At 46.6% G+C, this 13935-nt stretch overlaps 1 pseudogene; it reads right to left on the bottom strand.

Annotated features, from left to right (window-relative positions):
• Positions 1-9410: 9410 nt before the first annotated feature.
• LOC100715049 (gap junction alpha-1 protein-like) lies at positions 9411-13935 on the bottom strand (annotated as a pseudogene).

Raw genomic sequence — 13935 nt, 5'->3', positions numbered from 1 at the left:
TGAAATAAAGGTTCGAAATTGTTATACCCCACACACCTGTTCTCAGTAAGCTGGCAAATAATGTAAAAATGAAGTAAATAAAGGAAAGGTAAAACATCTAATCCACAAACCGAGAGTCTGTTTCAGGAGAGAGTTGAAGCAAATTCTAGAAATACTAACTGTGCAGCAGGCCCGGAGAGCAAACTGCATTAGGAGGATCGGGGTGGGGTGGGTTGCTGGTCTACTGTCCCCCTAAATCCTGGTTGAGGCCACTCCTCACCTCCCAAAATACAAAGGCTATAAGTAATGTCTGCAGTGCACAGATCTAGAAACAGCAAGTGGGCAGATTGCTTCAAAATAGAGAACTAAAGACAGAGGAACAGCCCAAGAGAGCTGAAAAATGTTTTCTCAGGTCACTGAACTTGAAGGTGAGATGCAACAGGGCAGCGCTCAGCTCAGGGACACGGAGCGTTCTCTGTGGGTCAGTTCATCCCAGCATCACCCCAGCGGCTCAGCACTGGGTAGTCAGGGTTAACTGCAGTGTGGGCACTTGGTGATAAGCAAGTGAGTTCTGGGTTATAGTTTGGGCACCTGGTCTCTAAGAGGTCAGTGGTCTAGAGAAACAGACTAGTAAATGAACCAACAATGACAACAGAGATCAGTGCTATGACAGAGATGTGCATGGGGATGGTGGCTTGTGAGGGACATCTAACACCGAGTAGGGGATCATGCAAAGACTTTCTAAGATAAAATGTTTTCTGAGCAAACGAAGGCTAGGAATGAACACCTGTGCTCTAGGCAGAGCATGTTTAAAAGCTCAGAAATCAGAAGGAAAAAAACCTCCGAGGATCAGGGAAGTTAAAATAAGTCCTCTGGAGAAAAGAAAAAACAACAGGAGACAGAGGACACATCCAGAACAGGGTAAGGCCCAGCTCTGCTGGCAGCGTAACGGAACTTCATTCTGAGAAGTGCTGCAATCAGATTTCTCCACCCGAGACAGAGGACAGAAAGCTGCGTGTGGCAGGAGTTAGATGGCGAACTTGATGAAAGAGCTCCCGTAACCAGACATCAGACCACCTAGTTAACGAAGGGAGAGATCCTGGATGTGGATTTGCACAACGGAAATATGGATGAAGAGGGAGGGGAACTGAAATCTACTCGAAACCTGACTTAGCAGAAGATAAAGGGTGCGGGCAGGGAAGGCATCTCAGGCGATCATCTCTGCCTCTGCAGGCTGGGTGCAGGGCGCCCTGCACACCTGCAGGATTGGGGAAGTAGGTGTGGGCGCGGGGGTGCTCGCTTTGTGCTGGCTTTACAATCCCTGCCAGACATCTGGGTAGAGACCTCGACCCACCCGTCTGCACCAAGAAGACATCAGGGCAGGAGGAAGACAACTGTGCTATCTGCAGCCAGGGAGGTGGGAGACGGTGGGGTTGAACAAGGTCGCCCAAGGAAGATCAGCGGTGAACTAAAGGGGCAAGGAGTTGGATGTGGAGCCCAACAGCTGGACACCCCACTAATGCTGACCCAAGTGTTCACTGCCTCGGGCACCCACAGCTTCTGGTCCTAATAACCATCACTTTCAAGTCCATGTATTCACCTTTCCATTGGACAAAACTGACAGGAAGTTGGGGACCAGATCACACCTAACTTAGTACCCTTGGGTTCAAGTACACAACTAAAAATATTTACCTGTTCAGTACATATTTACTCAACAGTGGTGGTATATTCTATAGTTTGACAAGGCAGAAAAATAACCTGACATGATTCTAATTCAAGAAAGTAACAGTGTTTACCTAAAGTTGACACCTCTTTTTCCTGTGCTATCTTTCTCTTTACTGAATTGAGCAGAAATCTGGTTTCTCTAGAACTGTGCTCACCAGAGCCTGGGAGTGAACTGGAGACAAGAGACAGAGAGAAGACAGCTCTCAGGTACCAGGATAGAAGGAATAACTTCCAGTTTTGTATGGCACAGCAGGAGAGCTACAGTAGGCAAGAATTCGGTGTACATTCAAGTTAGCCAGAAAGATGATTTTCAGTGCCCTCAACACAAAGGAATTATAGATATCTGAGGTGACAGATAGGCCAAGTACCCTGATCTGATCATTATACATTGTACATATGTACCGAAATGTCACACCATACCCATAAACATGAGCCATTACTGTGTGTTCATCAAAGATTTTAAAAACCCATAGTTTTAAACATCAATATCGATTTCTAAACTCAACCATTTGCTTCCTATCCCTACCATGAAAAAGAGAAGTACTTTAAATTTCTGCATTGGCCTAGTTCACTTTCAAAACTAAACCTTAGGACCACAGAAACGGTCTTGGCTGGTTTCTGCTTTCCTGTTAATCCTCCTTCAGGCTGGTGGGGCAGAGGGGTTCAGCCTCTCTCCTGAGAGCCCCGGGCCACCATCCCCAGGGGAGGGACCATGTGGGTCTCTGTCTGTCCTAGGTGAGGCTTCTGAGCAGAACCCTTCCCTGGGAACTGGAGGCTCATCACAGTGACAAAGTACTCGGATTTCACATAAATAAGAGATCTTCTTGCTAAAGCAGCAAGCAGTGTTTTGTTTTTTATGGATTAACTGGGCAAGAACCACAAGTGCTATATGAAACAGCCAGATTTCTCCTCCTTCCCTATACTACCCGAGCTCAACGTTACAGTCATGAAATTAGACATTTGGAGAGGAAGAAACGAAGGAAGGCATTTCGGTTTTGAAAGGAGGTCCCAGAGCAGGCTCCTGCTCCTGCTGTCTGGATGCCCTGTCCCCAGCCATCGTGTCTGCAGGGGAATCAGCTAGAAGCAAATGCAGCAGAGGCCCTGTGCTTAGCCCATTTCAAGGGCTCAGTGAGCAGTACCTAGAGAGCAAAGCAAATCTAAAGGATGACGGAGCCTGAGCTCTGACCTCAGTTATGCACCAAAGCCAGGAGTTGGGGCGAAGTCTCCTTCAGAGCCCAGGACTCTTGTGACTGCTGAGAAGTGACAAGGGCTGAGTCAGCCCGGACACTCAGTGGGGTGGGGGCACTTGGGAAGTTCTCCACTCGTTCTCCATTCCTGGGACAGCACTCTGTGCACACGTTACACCTCGTAATAGAAAGAAACAACAGCAACCACAACAAAGCATTCATATAAAATCACCCAGTGCTCATAAAGATGTTATATAATGTACAGATTCTACAAGGCTTGTCAACTGGCATAACTCTTTTAGAAAATGTTTTCCCCTTGGGTCTCAAAAGTCATAGGACGTTTTCTATCCTCCTTTTCCTGGCAATTTATCTTAGGAGAAATAAATCTAAAGATACAAAATACATTTACTGCAGCATGATTTTGCAGAAATACCTAGAGCAACATCCTACTCTGGCAAGAATAGGAAACAATTAAATTAGAGTCTCCTCACACAACGCAATAGTATTTATCAATTAAAATTATAAGAATAGTAGCATGTAGAAGAGCATTTGGGACAAGCTTAAGGGGAAAATCAGAATGCAAGATTATATATAAAAATGGGATAACTACATCTGTTTAACAATTATGTAAGCCTATGGAGGGAGTCTTGGAAGTCATGTGAAAAATGATAGTTGGTTTTTTTAAGGTAAGTAGATTGTATTAACCGCAAAAACAATTATTTCAAGCTCTCAGGGAAAGGAAATTATGACACTAAACAGTCCCAGAGGAAAAAAGCATCTTAATTCTTTTTACATAGGCACTAATACTAAAACTAGAAAGTACCCCCCAAAAAATATTATAACTATATTTCTTTTGTGAGGACTGCCAGTAAAAGATTTAGTACAATATTAGTAGATTGAATTCAGCAATATGGTGACAAATAGTATATGGTGGCCAGGTTGAGTCTTTCCAACAGTGCCAGGGTGACTCCACAGTAGGCGGCCCACCCACATTTGTCTGTGTTGAGCAGGTTAATTTTTCTCCTGTGGGTGGAGCAGTGGGTGCAGGCATGGTCCTGCAGCAGAGGCCTCAGAAGCACACAAAGACCACCCACGATGACCACAGTACTGAAGATCTTAGCAAAAGACTCAAAACCATCAAAATCCAACAGGAGTAGTCCGCCTGATGAATCTCTTAGAGAATAAATGGATGTAATTGACATTCAAAGACTTAAAGCAGACGCTCCTATCAGAGGCTTCCCTGCTCTTCCCAGATTTTATCCTCAGATTATTTTATGTCTCTGTACTCTTTTTTTGTTGTAGCTTGGAATAACTAATGCCATCCTGAACTCTGCCCCCTGTATTTGACCCAGGAAAATGGAAAATTACTCAGGGTCTAAGTCCCATGAGAAAAGCAGAATGAGCTACACCCACAGGAGAAAAATTAACCTGCTCAACAAAGAAGCAGGATACAGGTGTCAACCAAAAATTAATGTAAGATTCTAGCTAGATTGTTTCCAATAGGATGTTTTTTTGTGATTCCCTATTTTAAAATCTCTGTAATTTTCCAGTTTGGGGCCACTTGTTTGGACTCTGAAACAGAGGGGGATCTGCATTGGAGTGGTCCTGAGCTCAGTTAATTAAACTTCAAATTTATCAGTTTGGCTGCTTGGATTCCTATATTGTTGTTCACAAACCCACTTCATTTTGATGCCCTGGGCTGCAAATAACTCCTCAATATTCTTCAGTTATTTTCTTTTCTCTCCCTGCCCCCCACCTCTCTTTGAGACAGGGTCTCTCTATGTAATACAAGTTGGCCTTGAACTCACAGCAATCCTCCTGCCTCAGCCTCCCAAGTGCTGGGATTACAGACATGTGCCACCCACACCTGGCCAGTACTTTCCCATCACATAGACAATCCTTAGTCTGTTCTCCAGTCCCCGAGGACCAATACATTCTCATCACCTCCTCCCTCTCACCATCTTCCTGACCAGTACCTGAAAACATGCCTGGGGATCTTTGAATTTATTGTTCTCTCCACATGGGCAGCTCTCTCCCAAAATGCTGTCATGGCTCATTCTCTTGCATTATTCATGTGCCTAACCATGTTCCCCCAACAGCTCACCCTTGTTTAGTACTGGAGATCATATATTCATTTATCCATGTATTATTCTCACGAGGATGAACACTGACATACCAGTACACACTCAGTACCTAAGACAGTTCCTGACACAGTATACAAAGGCTGTGTTGTCAAAGCCATAGAAAGCTTGACTCATAAACAGTAAGGCCAAGCATGGTGCTGCATGTCTGTAATACCAGCACTCAGGAGGCTGAGGCAGGAGGATTGCTGCAAGCTTAAGGCCAGCCTGGACTACATAGTGAGACTCTGTCTTAAAAACAAAAACAAAAACAAAAACAAAAAAAACAGTAGGGAAGTTTAGCATCTCACATAGCAAAGTCTCACAGGTAGAGTAGATCGGGAAAAACAGGGATTTGGTTTTCTTGTTCTGAGATTCTCTCCTTTCTTACCTCTTAGCATAAGAGCATTTTCCTCATATGGAAGCTGCCCTCATGGTCACAAGATGGATGCAGCACCACCTGGAACACCAGGCTTTCTCTTTCATGCCCATTGTAAGAGAATAAGATTCTCTCCCTAGCTTGGAATGTCACTCCCTTCAGTCTGATTGGGCCATCTTGGTTTATATATCTCTGAACCAGTCACAGACGAGCAGGATGGAATGTTCTGACTGTCTCACAGGAGTCAGGGCCCTCTGCTAGAGATGGGCTTCGGGACTGTGTGAGAAGTGGGAAGGAGGGAGGCCACTGGCACCAGATAGACAGCATACAACTGCAAAGGAACTCCCCAAAGATGCCCCAGGAAAATCTTTCAGGGAGAGTAACAGACTTGGGACCTTGACACAGTGCCTTCTCTCAGGAGAGCTCTTGGGTCAAACACCACAGTGGGATGGCAGCTGCCCCAAAAGTGTTCCTGCGGGAAGAGCCGGAGACTGGGAGAAGGGAGGCTCACCCCTCCTTTCCTTCCAAACGGCCTCACTGCTCCGCTGGGCTGAGCCATGTCATCCAGGCTTCCGAGATCTGCAAACAAAGCTGTGCTGAGTTTGCAGTGAATGAGAGAAAGTGTGGGTGACTGGAATACAAGCAACAGTCCACTGCTGGCCAGAGAAGGAAGCCACGCTCCGGGACGGCACGGAATGGGCCCAGGATCCCACCACACGTCTCTTTCTGCGGCAGGAGGCTCCTGTTCTCTCCTGACGCCTGCTTTTATGCTATGGTAAGCACAAGTTTATCTCTGATTTTCCTTTTATCAAAGCAAACATGAAGATTTAAATATCCATAAGGAGACAGATAGGTGATATACTGATGCTGATGATAGATGACACATAGATAGTGATAGGACAGATGATTGACAAGATCATAGCTAAGACGATGGAGATGACCGAGATGACAGATGATGGACAGGTAGATAGATAATAGATATAGGAGACAGTGGATGACATAGACAGACAGATGAAGGACATAGATAAATAGATGAGAGGGCTAATAGGATGGATGGATACACGTTTCATGGTAATACGTGGGAAATTGAGTTACTCGGAGGAATTGCCACGTTTCTAGTTCTAAGTCCTGACAGAGCACCGTCTTTGTCCTTTGTGAAGCGTGTGATGTAATGAGCCGCGGTCCCCATGTCCTCTCTGTAGAAAGTATGACTATTTAGGCTGAGCCCCGTCTTTCTTCTTGGAGGTCGGTGACAAGGAACAAATGCAAAGTCAAAGAAGGGGCAGGGGGTGAGGAGACACATTTGCCAGAGGAGGACCAGCGCTACGCTGAGGAGCAGGCACTTCGTGGGTTGTTTTCTCTCTAAGTGGGGAACAATTCCAAGAGGAAGGATGCGGACTGGAGTCCACAGGAAACATGTGAGGGACGGGGGGATTGGGCTCAGTGAAGAGATGGCCTGCACCCCCACATCTGCACAGAGAGACACAGGTGCCTGCTCTGCAGGACAAGGGGGTTTCCACGCAGCTCCAAGGCTTGGGCGTAAGGACACAGCTGCCTAAAGAGTGGGAGAGGAAATGAGGCTGGGTCTGAATCAGGGAACTATGAGGAAGTGCTGGCCAGCAGTGAGGCCCTCTTGTAGGAGAGGTTGTTCTCATTGGAACTCCCAGCACTGTACAGCACCTGCTCAATATGTATTGATTTTCCACACAAATGAGTGAAATGAATGACTGAATTCACACACAACCATAAATTTAGAAAAAAACACACTAGAAGACTGGGGTCATCGTGAAAACTCGCTGTTATTATTAATCTTTTTTTTTTTTTTTTTACCTATTTCTATACTTCCCTTGCTCCACCCTATAAGGACTAAAACTTGATTCATGGTTTTCATTATGGGAAACCCAAAGATAGGGAAGTCTCCTGGGAAGTGGAATTCTTCCTCTCGGATGAAAAGAAACCTACAAGGAGAACTCTTCTTCCTTCTTAGTGCAACAGAATAAGGATGTGATGTCTGGAGCTATGGCAGCCATCCTGCCTAAAAAAGAAGCCTGGGAAAGAGAGTCACTATGGTAACAACAGAGTGATTAGAATAATTCTCTGGGCCCCACTGACTTACTAACATAACCAGTCCTCAGATGTCCTATTGCATTAGCTTACCAAGGCCTTCATCATACCAGCCAGCCCTTATTAGCTGCTGCCCCATCTCACCAGATACAGAAAACCAATAGGACAGACCTGCATGCTGTTACACACAAGGCTTCCACAACAAAGGAGCTGGGGGAGGGGGAGGTTAATCCACTAAAACAGATGTATTCTCTTTTTTTCTTCCTACCAAATTAAAACTTTAGGCCAAGGATATAGCTCAGTGGCACAAGGCCTGCTTGGCAAGTATGAGGTCCTGAGTTTAATTCCTGAGTTCCATACCAAAAATAATTTTACTGAATGAAGAACACTCCAAAACACACAATCCAATGGACCAAGTCCACATGGCACGCAGTGAAGCTGAACACAACAGCAGTTCATCATGGAATGTCAAATGCATTCGGATTGTCCTTTGTGCAAAACTGTTCTATGCAGTTGATCTGTGAGAAGGAAAGTCAGACTTCACTCCCTCATGACGTTTCCAAAAGGCACTTGAAGAAACCGATCAATGTCTTTAGCATACAGTTCCAATAAACTAGTTCATATGCACTTCAGCTTCCCGTGGGTCCCAAGAAATATCTTGCTGCAAACATGGAAGTCACCGGCCACCCAAGAGTGTCAGGCCCCAAACAGAAGACGTGCTCTGAATTCACGTGGACACCAGCTGCCACAAATCCACGTAAGCACAGTGAATCATAGTTCTCTGTTTACAGCACTAAAATCCTATCAGTCAAGCTTCAGTGATTGTATTTCAGAAAAAAGGAAGTCATTCATTTGAGTAATAGCATTGCTGCCCCATTTAAAAAGAAAAAAAAAGAGACAAAAAAGTTATAATCAACAAAACCAGTATCCACAACAGGACCACGGGGAAAGCATTTCAGGAATAAGCCACGATTGGCCGGCACAGCAGGGATCTTATCAGGTGAACTCCAAGGCCACACTGCAGGGCCACAGAGAAGGTTCAGGTCCCCGAGTGTGCATCGTTTTCAGATCCATGTTTGTGAGTCAGTGCTGCACCTTTTGTACCAATCCACAAAAAGTAAAACACATGCAAACCCGCACACGTGCATGTGCGATTGTTAAGTATCAGGCAAGGCTTGTTTCCCTGACACGGACTCAAAAGCTTGCTGAGTGGCACCCAAGTGTGTCCAGCAGAGTCTCTGGGGTTGGGGCGCGGCTGCAGCCAGCGTAAGTGGAGGCACAGCCAACCGAGATGAAGCCGTGGCCGATCGTCCTCTGTGGGCTTTGTCTGAACTTCTAATTGACATTAACAATAATAATAGTAATAGTAATAATAAACAATGGAGCCACACACATCCGGGGATGCCTGCGGAGGCAGCCTGGACAGCGCTCTCCAAGTGCAGGCTCAGAAATAGAATGCTTTGGCTGAGATTTGAGCACATTGTCCATCTTTCTCCCGTGGAAAGAAATAAGATGTTCAGAAAGTGTTTATTCCTGGTCAAAGGTATTTCAGCTTTTTGGCAAAAAAAAAAAAAATTAAAAAAATATATTCAGCCACAATCATCAGCCACCCTTTCACACCCGCAGAGACACTCCAGGTGTGTGGGGAGGAAAAGCCCTTACCTATGTTTCACCTGCACAACTCTGAGGAGAACCAGAGTTCTTGGAATCTACCACATGAAGTACCAGCACGGGCCTCCTTCTGTCCCCTCTCATCTGCCCACCTGCCTGTCCTATGCCCCAGAGAACCTGCAGTGCTACATCAGTCTGTGTCCCAGGCCTCCAATGAGGGTCACTGAGCACCACTTTGCTGGAACAAAGGAAAGCTTGATGCCTCTCCTCCAGCATCCACTTCTTCTCCACCACTGAGTGGACCTCACCACTCAAAGCCAGGGTCTAGCTCTCTAGGCCATCAGATCAGGGTCTACTGCTGGCACAGCTGCTGGCCTTGCTGGACAGATGCTGGTCCAGGATGGCCAGGGGCTGTAGTTGTGTCCTTCAAGATTTTTTTGGAATCCTGGTTATAGTTGGGGAAGTCAAAGGGCTGGGCATGGGAGCTAGAGATTGTAGTGGTTGATTTGCCAACTTGAGACATTTAGAAGCTTAACTAAATGGGTTTAACAACTCTACACCCTAGGCTGTAGAAGACCCACCCTAGGGTGACTCAGCACCTGGAGATATAAAAGGGAAGGAGCAAAGATGAATGCATTCCATTCGCTGGAGAAGCTCCAGTCTTTACCTTGGTTTGGATGTTGTCTCCTGGCTTCCAGTGTAGACACTTTAGCCTTCCATTGTAGACTTTTTGGCCTTCTGTCGCAGACCCATCAGCCTGCTGGTGTGGACTTGCACGAGACAGTAGGGTGAACTCCAGACCTTGGATTGAATCCTTCAGCCTCCAGCATGTAGACACCCTCTGCAGGCTTCCTCATCCAACTCTGTGGCTGACCATCGTAAGCCAATATTGTCATTTCTTATACATTTGTGTATCTCGTGTTATATGTGTTTTCTTTAGTAAAACCCTGACTAATACAGAGATGGTGCTGCTTGCCTGGCCCATTCGGTTCTGCTCCACGCTGTAGTTGGCCCAGTTCTGCTCGCTGTCCTGCTTGTTGTAGTTGTGGCAGGAGGAGTTGTTCCTGTCCCTGGTCACCAGCCCGTACCTGGGTGGGGACATGGCTGAGAGTGGCACCATGGACGAGGAGCAGCTGTTGAAGTAGGTGTACTTGGGGGAGCCACAGTCATTGGAGGGCCTCAGGGGGCAACTGGCTGGGTGGTAGGGGCCACTTCTGCCTTTGATGTGATCCTTGATGCTCTTGAAGAATACGTCAAAGCGCTCAATGACTTTGAGGGCCAGAGAGAACAGGGACAGCACCAGTGTGAAGATGATGAAGATGGTCTTCTCAGCGGGGTGGGACAAGTAGCAGTCCACCTAGTGGGGACATGGGTCACGCTTGCAGGTGTAGATGGTGCTGAGGCTGAAGCTGTAGATGTACCACTGGGTGAGCAGGTGGCCACCTCCAAGACTGGCTGGAAAAGGATGCTGATGATGTAGGTGCACGCATCTTCACCTTGCCAAGCTCCTTGATGCCTACTTGAACTGTTCCATCTGGATCTGCTTCAGGTGCATCTTCATACTGGTGCTGTCAGGGCCTCCTTGAGCTCCTTCTTCTCCTTCTCATTTAGTTTCTCCTCCTTATGCATAATGTGGAAGATCTGTGCCAGGTAGAGCAGCCTGGGCAGCAACACAAAGATGACCCGCAGCACCCGGAAGCACACATGCGAGATGGGGAAGGACTTGTGGTAGCACTCGTTCTCACCACCTGGCTGCTGCATGTTGCAACAGAAGGCCACCGCTGGTGGCCCCAGGCTGACTCCAGCAGCAGGATGCAGAAGATGAACAGCACCAACAGCCACATCTTGCCCCTCTCTGTGGAGTAAGCTGGACCTTGTCCAGGAGCTTCCCAAGGGCACTCCAGTCTCCCGTGCTGTCTGGGGACCACACTGTGGCAAGGAGCAGGGTGGCCTGCTGGCTGCTGTCCTCAAAGGTGGGGGACCCAAGACCCAGAGGCTGGGAAGGGCTCAGAGTGGTGAGGGGCAGGCTGCGCTGCTGCTGCAGGATCAGACTCCATGGCCTCGTCCTGCAGGGACAACACCAAGACCTCCAGATCCAACAGGTATCTTCTTGTATTTATGCAATGAAGTTCAGAAGCAATTGACAAGGAAATTCATAAAATCTAAGCTAATAACACAGCCCTCTCTTCCCCACAATCAGAAAAAAAAATGCACATAAAATGCCTTGCAGTTTATATTTGTTAGTCTTACTTTGTTGTTTGTTTGTTTGTTTGAGACAGGGTCTTACTATGTAGTCCAGCCTGACCTGTAGTCCAGCAATACCCCACCTCAGCCTCCAGAGTGCAAGGATTACAGGCATGCGTCAACATGCCCAGCTTGTTAGTTGTACTTTGTGCCAACCATCTGACATGTCATCCCTTCAAATTCTCAGCACAACCCTACCTCAGAGAGGAAATGATTGTTCCAATGTTATAACTGAGGAAAATCAGGCTGAAAGTAGCCACTGGGTTCCCATCCAGCTGCAAGTTCCTTCTGCACTAAGCTCTTCACCCTTGGGTGCTAATGATCATGGAACATGCGAAAAACAGGAAGGAAGAGAAAGAAGACAGACAAAACAGCAACCCCAACAACCCAGTGCTGCAATACACCCAACCAGTGCTCAGGCAAATAAGCCAACTCGGAAAGTCAATCACCTGGGAAAGTCAACTTGCACATAAATTTCTCCCAAGTCCACCATCCCAGCAATCCCCAGCGGGCTCTCAGTGGGTGTCTTTCTCATGCTTCCCTGGCTGGATCTGGGCAAAGTGACCTTCAGGATACTTAGATATTAATGAAACTTCTCCAGCCATTTCTGAAATTTCTTCTAGATAATTAACCTACCAATTCACACTCATAAGCTGTCAATTAGAGGTCATCAATGGTAATGAAATCCATGTTATTAAAATATAAAAAATGTTTAAGAGCATCTGCATGGAGCATTCACAGAGAACAAAGGGACAGGCTTTGTTTATTTTAGAGTAACATGGTAACTCTGCTGTTTGGTCAACTCTTCAGCTTAATGAAGGTTTCTATTATTCATATCCATGACATTTGATCAAAGGAGAATGCATGTGGCTTATTTCTCTGCACTCTTTTCCCTGGTAGTTAAGCCAAATATAAATGTCATTATCTGATTTCTAATCACAATAATGAGACACAGCCATCAAAGCTAAGAACTTCTGAGAGGGGTTGTAGGTGAATCTGGAAAGAATAGAAATTAGCAGCAATGGTGTCAGTTCTTGGGTATAATTTGCTGAGTGGAGGGAAAAGACTGTGAGTAGCGATTTTCCAATAGACTAAACCAGGTCTCTAATCTGGCCCCTTGGGAGCAGACCACTGAAATTCACGGAGGCTCCAGGAAAGCTGCAGGTTCACACGGTATCAAAGGTTCTTAGCCCTCCACAAGAGACACTACAGCAGGCTTCACCAGTTTCCTTTTCAAAAAGCAACAGCAGTTGCTACTCAGGGGTTGCAATTTAGGCTCGCTCCCCTTGTGGGGCATGAAGAAAAAGCACCTAAAATATTCCTTGTGTGAAGTTTTCACGAGGTTGGGGGAGTAAAACTGTGGGAATTCCCACACCACACAGGTACGTGTTGCCACAGCCACCAGTGAGAGGGATAACTCTCAGCTACGTCAACCTACTGAAGCATGTTTAAGGTCTGTCTGAAAAATCTGAAAAAGCCACAAGAGACAAGCGAAATCATGCCATGCACTTCACGGATGTCGTGCGACCTCAGCAACAGCCCATGCGTGTGGTGACAGCACTCACATTTTATGGGTGAAGGGAACAATCCAATATCAAGAGTGATGGTTAACATTTAAATGTCTCCATCATCCTCTGTCCTACTTAAATACCAGTTTGCGCTTCACTTCAACTGCGAACCTTGAAATTAAAGGTTTTATCGGTGCAATCACTGAGCACAAGAATGATGCCAAGGTGCACGTGAAAGATACATCTGCTTTGAAAAGGCCACTTAACTCCGGCTCTCTCAGCATTTATTCTAAAAATTACTGAGGGTCCCTAAGGGTTTCCTACCCATCAATATTTATAAAGAGTAGAAATCTACTACTTATCAATAATAGAAATTAACATTTTGGAAATTTTTAGAAGATAAAGCTATTGGGTGGGGGACATAGCTCAGCAGCATAAGCAACTGCCTGGCGAGCTCGGGATTCTGAGTTTGACCCCCATACCCCCTCCTCCCCCAAAAATCAAGCCTGCACCAAAGTGAACCTTAAGCCTATTACACGTTAATATTCTGTGCTAGCATAGACTCCATCGGCCCCCTGTTGGCTCCTGTTTGCTACCACAGACCCCTCTGCAGTGACCCCTGAATATGTTATGACTGCTTTGAAGCGAGTCTTTCACCCCTGGTGCAGGGGGATGTGTAAGCTTGTCATCTAACCCCACAGCCTGTAGTCCAAACCCTCCAATCCTTTATTTTTTCTTTTTCCCATGTACTCCAAGGACTGTAATTTTCGTACCAGCCATGTATGCCGTACAGGAAGGCTGTGCTCTGTGTGGAGTCGAAGTTGGCACATGGACCTATGTCTCCCCTCCTCCCTTCAGTTGCACTACACAGTTGTACAAACAAGCGAAAATAACCAACAGACCAGGAGACATGAAGAGGAAACGCTGGAGCACAGGCTCGGGCATCAGCGAAGCAAGACTGACCTGGTCAGGATGACTAGCTGGCCCTGGACAGGACAGACCTGCACACCCCGCTCCTGCTACTGCACTGAACAGTCCTGGTGCTGTCACCCTGGACACTGATCTGCTCCACTCAGGGCTCCTCCATTGCACGATGGTGCTCCCCGGGGGACCGCCAT

Source organism: Cavia porcellus, unplaced genomic scaffold (genome assembly GCF_034190915.1).
Source record: "Cavia porcellus strain 051 isolate PalLab524CR breed Dunkin Hartley unplaced genomic scaffold, mCavPor4.1 scaffold_31, whole genome shotgun sequence".
In the NCBI taxonomy this organism is placed as follows: Eukaryota; Metazoa; Chordata; class Mammalia; order Rodentia; family Caviidae; genus Cavia; species Cavia porcellus.
This window is presented reverse-complemented; position numbering and strand designations above follow the sequence as displayed.